Genomic DNA, 9308 nt, shown 5'->3' with positions numbered 1-9308 from the left:
TGCTTTATTAACCTGACTGTGATGATTTGGGTCGGTGGTCTTTCTCCTCCCATCTTTGGGATTAACAGTTCCTCTTCCTCCACCACGGGAGACCTGAGGATTGAACCTTTACCCCCCGAGCTGTCTCCACAGCCCTGTTTCTTGTTTTTTTGGTTTTGGGGGCTTTTGTTTTTGTTTTGTTTTGGGTTTTTTTGTTTGTTTGTTTTTGTTCTTTTTGGTTTCTAATAGAAAGAAGTAGACAAAGGTAGATGTAGGTGAAAACGTAGGTGAAGAGGGTAAGAGAGAGAGGATGCTTTCTCCCAGCCACCCTGATGTTACCAAAGACCAGGAGCTCCAGGTTGTGGCCCAATGTGGTGGCATGTGCTTGTAATTCCAGCACTCTAAGAAGCAGGGGCAGGAGGATTGCTGCAACTTCATGGCTAGCCTGATCTACACAGAAAGTTCAGGCCAGCCAGGGCAACTTAGTGAGCTTTGTTTAAACACCCCACCCCACCCCCATCTCTCTCTGTCTGTCTGTCTCTGTGTCTCTCTGTCCCTCTCCCTCTCCCCCACAAAACCAAGAGGTGACGAGCATCGTTTTGTCCCCGTTGGCCACTTTACCTACCTTACCACACGTCTCACCCTCTCCACTTTAGCGTTTGTCAGAGTCTGGGACTCTTGAGCCCCCCAATCCTCGGGCCTCAGTCTTCTGAGCAGCTGGGATGGCAGACATGTACTGCTGTGCCCAGGTTAGTCAAGCATTTCTGAGGCAAAGAAAGACACGTTGGAGGGTCTTTGCGACCTTGTCTCATGCTAAACTAGGGTGAAGAGGAGCCTCCATGAGGTTTTTCCTAAGTCCCACCTAAGTCTTTGTCTACCTGCCTGGGCTACATTGTTAACTGGATTTTTTTTTTTTTCATTTTATTTTGTTTGCCTGCATATATGTCTGTGCACCATGTGCATGCAGTACCTACAAAGGCCAGAAAAGGGCTTCAGCTCCCCTGGGACTGGGGTTATAAATGATTGTGAGCTGTCATGTGGGTGCTGGGAATCGAACCCAGCCCTCTGGAAAAGCAGGCAGTGCTCTTATTCAGAAACAGGCTGGGATATGTTACTCCTTAGTTTTTGTGTGTGGGTCTTAAATCATTTCCCATAACATAAAGGGTGAAGAGGGAACACTGTCCCCATTAATTAGTTGATTCTGATGATAACAAGAATGATCACTGTGTACAAGGAGAAACTAAGGAAGCAAGAGACAAGCAGCTAACTCGGCAGTGGAACACCTGCCTATCATCTCCCAGTGAGGGGCTGGGGTGTGACTCAGTGGCAGAGCACCTGCCTGGAATTCCCCAGTGAGGGGCTGGGGGTGTGACTCAGTGATAGAACCCCTGCCTAGAATCCCCCAGTGAGGGGCTGGGGTGTGACTCAGTGGCAGAGCACCTGCCTGGAATTCCCCAGTGAGGGGCTGGGGGTGTGACTCAGTGATAGAACCCCTGCCTAGAATCCCCCAGTGAGGGGCTGGGGGTGTGACTCAGTGGCAGAGCACCTGCCTAGAATCCCCCAGTGAGGGGCTGGGGTGTGACTCAGTGGCAGAGCACCTGCCTAGAATCCCCCAGTGAGGGGCTGGGGGTGTGGCTCAGTGGTAGAGCACCTGCCTAGAATCCCCCAGTGAGGGGCTGGGGTGTGGCTCAGTGTTTGAGCCCCTGCCTAGAATCCCCCAGTGAGGGGCTGGGGTGTGGCTCAGTGGTAGAGCACCTGCCTAGAATCCCCCAGTGAGGGGCTGGGGTGTGGCTCAGTGGTAGAGCACCTGCCTAGAATCCCCCAGTGAGGGGCTGGGGTGTGGCTCAGTGGTAGAGCACCTGCCTAGAATCCCCCAGTGTGGGACTGGGGTGTGGCTCAGTGGTAGAGCACCTGCCTAGAATTCCCCAGTGAGGGGCTGGGGTGTGGCTCAGTGGTAGAGCAGTTCCTAGGGCTCTGACTCCCTCTCCTGGACTCTGAGGGTACTACATGCACACGCACACACTCTGCCTCCCTTCCCCTCATATACAGCGAATTTTAAAAATTACAGTTAGGGACTGGAGCAGTGGTTTAGCAGTTGAAAGCACTTGCTGCTCTTGCAGAGGAGCCTGGTTCGGGTCCTAGTAGCTGCATGGCAGCCCACGGCCGTCTAGATTCCAGTTCTAGGGAATTTGGTGCCCTACTCTGACTCTCTCGAGCTCTGAGCACATAGATGATATGCATACCTATACTCAGATACACACACACAAAACAGTATTTTTTATTAAAATTTTAAAAATCTTTTGAGAGAGACTCTTTCGGGCAGGGGGAGGGGGTACTGAGCAAGCATAACTAACTGGGGAACTCAGTGAAGCCATCACTTACCCTGATTCTACTTAAGAATGTCCCTTCCCCTTCTGACGGGATGCTCTGTCCCTCCAGGTGCAGGAAGGATGCCTCTCACGGAACAGCCACGCCTCAAGGGAAGGCCGGTGACTTCCTTGTACTTGGTGCACCTCAAATTCCTTTATTTTTAAGTATTTACTAAACTGAGGTAACATCCGTGGGGTACCACATCCTGAACCCCATCATTGGCTATTTGTTGTTACCTTTGGACCCCTCGGGGGAAAGCAGTGACCCATAGGGTAAGAAGCTGTGGACTGGCCCACCTCATCGATGAAATCCTTGTGGAACCCGGAGCTTTCTTCCCTGACCCTTCTGCTGAGTTACACCCCCACACTTTTTCCTCTTCATTTTGATACATTGTCACAGGAACTGCTGAACCAGAGCCAGGTCTCCTACTCTTTATTTTAAGACAGGGTCACACTAAGTTACCCAAGCTGACCTTGAACTCACTCCATAGCCCAGATGTGGACCTCCTGCCTCAGTTTCCCCCAAAATCAAGAAGGACAGACCTGTGTCAATAGGCCCACGGCCTTGTGGCTTTCTGTCTAAACTACATATGGTCACTGTGGCGGTTTGGATGAGAATACCGCACCCCCATAGCCTCATATATGCAAATGCGTGGTTCCCAGTTGGGAACTGTTTGGGAAGGATTAGACGGATTAGGAGGCGTGGTCTTGTTGGAGTGGGCGTGGCCTGGTTAGAGGTGTGTCACTGGAGGTGGCTTTGAGGATTCCAAGGGCCAAGCCAGGCTCAGTCTCTGTCTCTGTGTCTGTCTGTCTGTCTGTCTGTCTGTCTGTCTGTCTGTCTCTCCCTCTTGCCTGTGGATCAGGATATAAAGCTCTCAGCTGCTGTCTCACACCATGATTCCCTGCATGTCGTCATGCTCCCCACCACTGATAATGGACCAACCCTCTGAAACTGTAAGCCAGCCCTCATCGAATGCTTCCTTGTAGAAGAGTTGCCTTGGTCAGAGTGTCTCCCACAGCAATAGAACAATGACTAGGACAGTCACCAAAACTCATCACAACTGTCGGGACCAATGAAGAAACTCTGTGACCGGCTTCAAGCTGAGTGCTGGTCACATTTCAGTCACGCTCCCCAGGAAAGGCAAAGAGAAGAGGTTAGGCCCCCTGATGTTCCCAAATCATGCAACTGTCCGTGGGATGATGTCCTGGTTTGTTTTCCATTGGGGTGATAAACACCATAACCAAAAACAACTGGGGGAGAAAGGGGTTTCTTTCACCTCACAGATGACGGTCTGTCCAGTCAGGCTCCTCTAAAGGAAGAACCCACGGGAAGAACATGTACGGAAAGGGTGTTTGTTACATTTGTATGCAGGATGTAGTCCAGGTGTATGGAAAGGGTGTTTGTTACATTTGTATGCAGGATGTAGTCCAGGTGGTCCGGCGGTGGCCGCCTCACACTGGAGAGGCAGGGCATCCTGCAGTTGATCAGCACACAAAGCCCGATGTCTCAACAGAGTCCACCTGGCACTCAAGGCCTGGAGCAGCGGTTCTCAGCCTTCCTGGTGCTGCCACCCTTTAATGCAGTTCCTCGTGTTGTGGCGACCCCTCACTGTAAAATTATTTTTGTTGCTGCTTCATAACTGTAATTTTGCTACTGTTATGAACCATAATGTTAATATCTGTGTTTTCCGATGGCCTTAGGTGACCCCTGTGAAACAGTCCTCCAAACCCCAAGGGGTTGGGACCCACAGGTTGAGAAACACAAGACTGGAGGCTTCCTGGAGAGCCACTGGTCTTCAGCTCATGTCGGAATCCAGAAGTTGGTTTTATTCCCAGTGAAGGGATGCCTCAGGAGCAGGACAGACGGACTTGCCAGTGAGAGCGAGGGCAAGCAGACAGAAAACAAAGCCTGCGTCTTCCATGTCCTTTTCCCAGAAGCTGTGACCCAGATTCAGGGTGGGTCTTCCTGCTTCAGATAATCTGATCAAGGAAATCCCTCCCACGAGTGCCCAGCAAGCTTGGGGTGCGCTTGATTCCAGGTGTGGTCAAGTTGACAACCAGGAGGAGCCATCATGTCAGGGAAGCCAGGGCAGGAACTCCTGTTCACCGTTCATTGTTGTATCCTCAGTGTGGGAATCAGGAAGATTTCCTGAATGGATGAGAGGTCAGCTCTGGCACCAATTGATGTGATTTGTACAATGCTGTTCCTTACATGTTGGCTGTCCCTCAAGACACACATTATTATTATTATTATTATTATTATTATTATTATTATTATTGTTGTTGTTGCTTTTTAAAATTTTTCTTTTTTCCATTTTTAAGTGTGTTCATGTATATGCATGTTTTTGCATGTGTGTGTGGACCATGCATGTGGAGGCCTAAGGCTGGTGTCCAGAATCATCCTCCACCACATTTCCATCTTCCTCAATGAGGCAGGGTCTCTCAGTCAGACCCAGAGCTCACCAGCATGACTAGTCTAACTAGACAGCTTGCTCTGGGTAATGAATCTCCTGTCTCTGCCTTCTGAGGCTGGAATGATAAGCCACTGCCACAGCCACCCACGATCTGTGGATTCTGGGGATCCCAACTCTGCTCCTCACACTTGCCAGGCAAGTATTTTAACCACTGAGCCATTCCCCCCGCCATAGTTTGCTTTTTAATACAGGGTTTCACATGGCTCAAGCTGGCGTCAAACTCACTACGTCACTGAGGATGACCTTGAACTCTCGATCCTCCTGCCTCCACATCCAGAGTTGCAGGGGTTACAGGTGTGCTCCACCATGCCTGGCTTATGGGGTACAGGGGATCGTGCATGCCAGGCAAGCAACTGAGCCACCTCACAGAACCATCCTTACTTCCCAGAGTGAGGTTATTGGGAAGAGGAACCCAGTGGATGAGCCCTTGGATTATTGGGGCAAGCTCTCAGAAGGGATGGCGGCACTCCGTGTCTTTCTCTCTTGCTTTCTAAGCATGGCAAGGGCCATTTACTCTGCCATGCATTTCTCACCATGAGTCTTTGGCACCTCACCGGAGACCTAAAGCAAGACAGCTCACCCAATCTTGGACTGGAGTCTCCAAAACTCAGACAAAGAAATCCTGACTCAATGTTGGATCCTAGGAATTTAGATTAGTGCTGAAAATCCTGGGAGTCGTTGGGGATTTGAGAGGGAATGAGGTGATCAATAGTTGGGGAAAGAACATGGCTGCAGATGAACTAAGCCTTGGCTCAAAAACCAAATAAATACTCAAGGACTAGGAATAGAAGGAAGTTCGTCTCCTACTATGCTGGCCTTCTGTGGCATCTTGCAAAAACTTGTAGCACCCCCTGGTGTCCATTACTGGAATTGCACTGGGATTTCTTGGAGGAATCTGGTGATGAGAGGTTGGGATTATGCAGAAGGTTCCAGCTTCGGGCACAGGTTTGGGTAGACTGGAATCAGATGTGAGAAGTCAAGAAGCCAAAGGGGGAGCCAAACATAGATAGGCTCATCAGGGGCTCAGGGTATCGTCTGAGCTGGAGACAAACATTGGGGGCCATTTCGATGGAAATTGTGCTGGCTAGTTTTGTATCAATTTGACACAAGTTAGAACCATCTGAGAGGAGAGAGCCACAATTGAGAAAATGCCTTCACAAGATCAGACTGCAGACATGCTTGTAGGGCATTTTCTTTCTTTTTAATTTCATAGTATTTTTATTAATTATTTGGGAACTTCACATCACGAACCAACCCCCAAGCACACTCACTTCCCAATCTTCCAGATCTGCCCCCCCCCAACCCTTGTGGCCTACCCCACACACACACACAAAGAAGAAGAAAAGCAAGTCCAATTTGTGTTGCTCATATACTCCCTGGAGCATGGCCAAACTCCTGTTCCCAGCCCCTTAAAGGAAACTGAGTTCTTCCCCACCCATACCTCCATCAGTTATGAAGAGCTATACCTCAGCATCCTTACCACAATTTTATAGAGTTCTCTAGCGGGAGGTGGTGGTGCACGCCTTTAATCCCAGCACAGATCTCTGTGAGTTCGAGACCAGCCTGGTCTACAGCATGAGATCCAGGACAGGCACCAAAACTACACAGAGAAACCCTATCTAGAAAAGACCAGCTCTCTTCAGTGGATTTCTGTCTAGGCTGTTACTTTTCTTGGAGGGTAGGGTGGGGTGGAGATAGGGGGTTGGCACAGGAGCCTTCTATGTCCCTCTTTCTCAGCTGTGAGTCTGCAGTCATCAATACCACCACAGAAGAAGCGTCCTTGTCCTTCACAGCCAGCGGAAGCACGGATCGTGAACTTCCACATGGTTTCTGGAGACAGCATGGAGCACAGACATCCACATGATCTCCAGCATCAGTACGTGCCATGGACCTCTCAGCATAGTCTCTGGTAGCAGTACGGATCACAGACATCAACACCACAGTACAACCATCTGCTGCTCTACTGTCCACAGACACATCAGGGCCGTAGACAGCAGCACAGGTCAAGGACATTGACATGGCCTCAGGTGGCAGCTCACACTAATGTGGCCCTCAGTGGCAGTTCAGCCCATGGACAGGAACATGGCTTCAGGCTGCAGCACAGTCCACGGGCATACTCATGGCCTTTGGTGGTAACATGGGCCACAAACCTCAACACAGACCTGCTGCAGCCCGCGCAGCTGGAGCACGAAATCTGGCGAGGGACGCCGAGGTTAAACAGCACTCTAGACACCCAGTTTCAGTTTGTCAGGGAAACAGCTCTCTTTATTCATACCAACATGGGTTTATGTACCCCTCTAACAGCAGGGGTCAAGGAATGGTTACTCTGTATCTGGAGGCAAGCAGGATACTGTTTTCCAAACAGGAAAAACCACAGGGGAACTGATCCCCAGCACCCTCTGGAACCCAACTGCACATTTTTCACACAAACAACTTAACTGGTACAGGACAAAAAGGGGCATTTAAAATTAAGGCAGCAAACTTACTGCTGCTGACATGTCCTCCCTTTTTATTCTCAAAAGGAACACATCAGCTAGAACAGCCTGTGGAAGATCAGATAGCCCCTGCCTTGGGTCACCTGTTGCAATCCCCAAACTTATCCGTCACGGGGCGGGGGGGGGGGGGGGGGCTGCCCTTATGCCCCCTGCCTTAGGTTGCATGAGGACCACAGGAGTTGCCTGTCTCTGGGTACTATCTGTCCAACATTTGTAACCACACTTGTGCAGATTCAGAGGGTGACATGGCCAGAAGGGCTTGCTTGGTTACCTGTCGGTGTCGAGTGAACTGGCGATGCCATCGGCATAGCAGAAATAACCCAATTCCCATACCACCAGCACAGATTAATAAGAGGGAAACAGATCCTGCCCATCCAGTGATCCACCCAGCAGCTTTAGACATTAATGACCATCAGGTCTGCTCATTTACAGGAACAACTCTAGTTTCGGTAATCCTTAGTTCAAAAATGTCCCATTCAAAGGCCCTCGCAAATAAGCATTCAATTCTGCAACCTTGGCCAATGCATTAAAAGCTGCATGAGGGATTATACAAACTTCTGACATTCCATAAGCACATAACATATGTTGGCATATCCAGAACATATCTATTTGTTCTTGTAACAGTGCTGCTTGCTGATTAAGCATCAGGATTCCAAAGTGAAATTGTCCATTCAATGTTTGCTGAATGTCCAAGGCACCAGCCACCCTCTCAGATAATGTGTTGATAATGGCAGCCTGTTGAACAGTCTGAGATAAGGCAAGCCCAGCAGCTGTAGCAGCAACAGCAGATGCAGCGACAGCTGCAACAATTGCGGCAGTAATGCCAAAGTCTCTTCTTGTCCTCTTCAGTTCCAGCGGAAACTGATCAGAAGGACGGTCCAGAGGCATCACTGCAAATGCAGGTATTCTCACAATCACTGCATGGGACCAATTTGCACTCCAGCAATTATTCAAGCTACAATTCAGAACTGAACAGTTTAGTAGTCCCTCCCCTCTCACATAACTATTCCAAACAACAAAAAGGGAAGGGAGCACTTGGAGACCCTCAGCATGGGACATGCTGGAACTACCTACAAAGTCTGCCAAAGAGGTATTACTCAGGACTAGGCAGTCATGAAAGCTGCCTTTCAGATTCAAGGAGATATCATTAGTATTATTCTTGCCAGCTGTACTATTTTTCTCAAAACAAAGAGTATTTTTAACTGCAAAGTAATATTTACAAAACCTTCTTGGAGTTTTACATTGCTGGCAGCAGTACCAATTGTCCAATTAGAAGAAAATACAGCAGGAAAAACAGGGCTATCAATACTCACAGGTAGTAACACAGGTGGATTTCTTACTAAACTCCATAACAGCTCAGCTTCTCCATGAGGCATCATCTTTTAAAGTTAAAGGAACATACTCCCAGACCACCTGTCCAGCTTGATTCTGAGTTTCAGTGACTGGATATGTTTCATGCCACACCACCACCACCACCACCCTTTTTTTTTTTTTTTTTTTTTTGCCAATATACTTTTGCACGGCGCAATTTCTATTGTAGTTCCTCTATCTCTCTCTCTTTTTTTTTTTTTTTTGGTTTTTCGAGACAGGGTTTCTCTGTGTAGCTTTGCGCCTTTCCTGGAGCTCACTTGGTAGCCCAGGCTGGCCTCGAACTCACAGAGATCCGCCTGGCTCTGCCTCCCAAGTGCTGGGATTAAAGGCGTGCGCCACCAACGCCCGGCTCCTCTATCTCTTTTTCTAGCTGCTCTTCCTCCTCTACTAAATCTGAGACAAAGGCAAGATCGTCTTCTTCCTCATCCATTAAATCTTGCACATATATCCTTATACGCTCTTTACAGGGGACCTCGACCTCTTCCTTTTCCCCTTTCAAAGATTCATTCATCTCTGCCTCCTGAGCGTTAGCAAATGCTTGCTCCCACTCTGAAAGTTGCTCTTTCACTTATCAGTCAGAAGAGCATCTTTCACAAGTCTCCATAGAGAAAATGCAGCTG

Source organism: Peromyscus maniculatus, chromosome 23 (assembly GCF_049852395.1).
Source record: "Peromyscus maniculatus bairdii isolate BWxNUB_F1_BW_parent chromosome 23, HU_Pman_BW_mat_3.1, whole genome shotgun sequence".
Taxonomy (NCBI): domain Eukaryota; kingdom Metazoa; phylum Chordata; class Mammalia; order Rodentia; family Cricetidae; genus Peromyscus; species Peromyscus maniculatus.
This window is presented reverse-complemented; position numbering follows the sequence as displayed.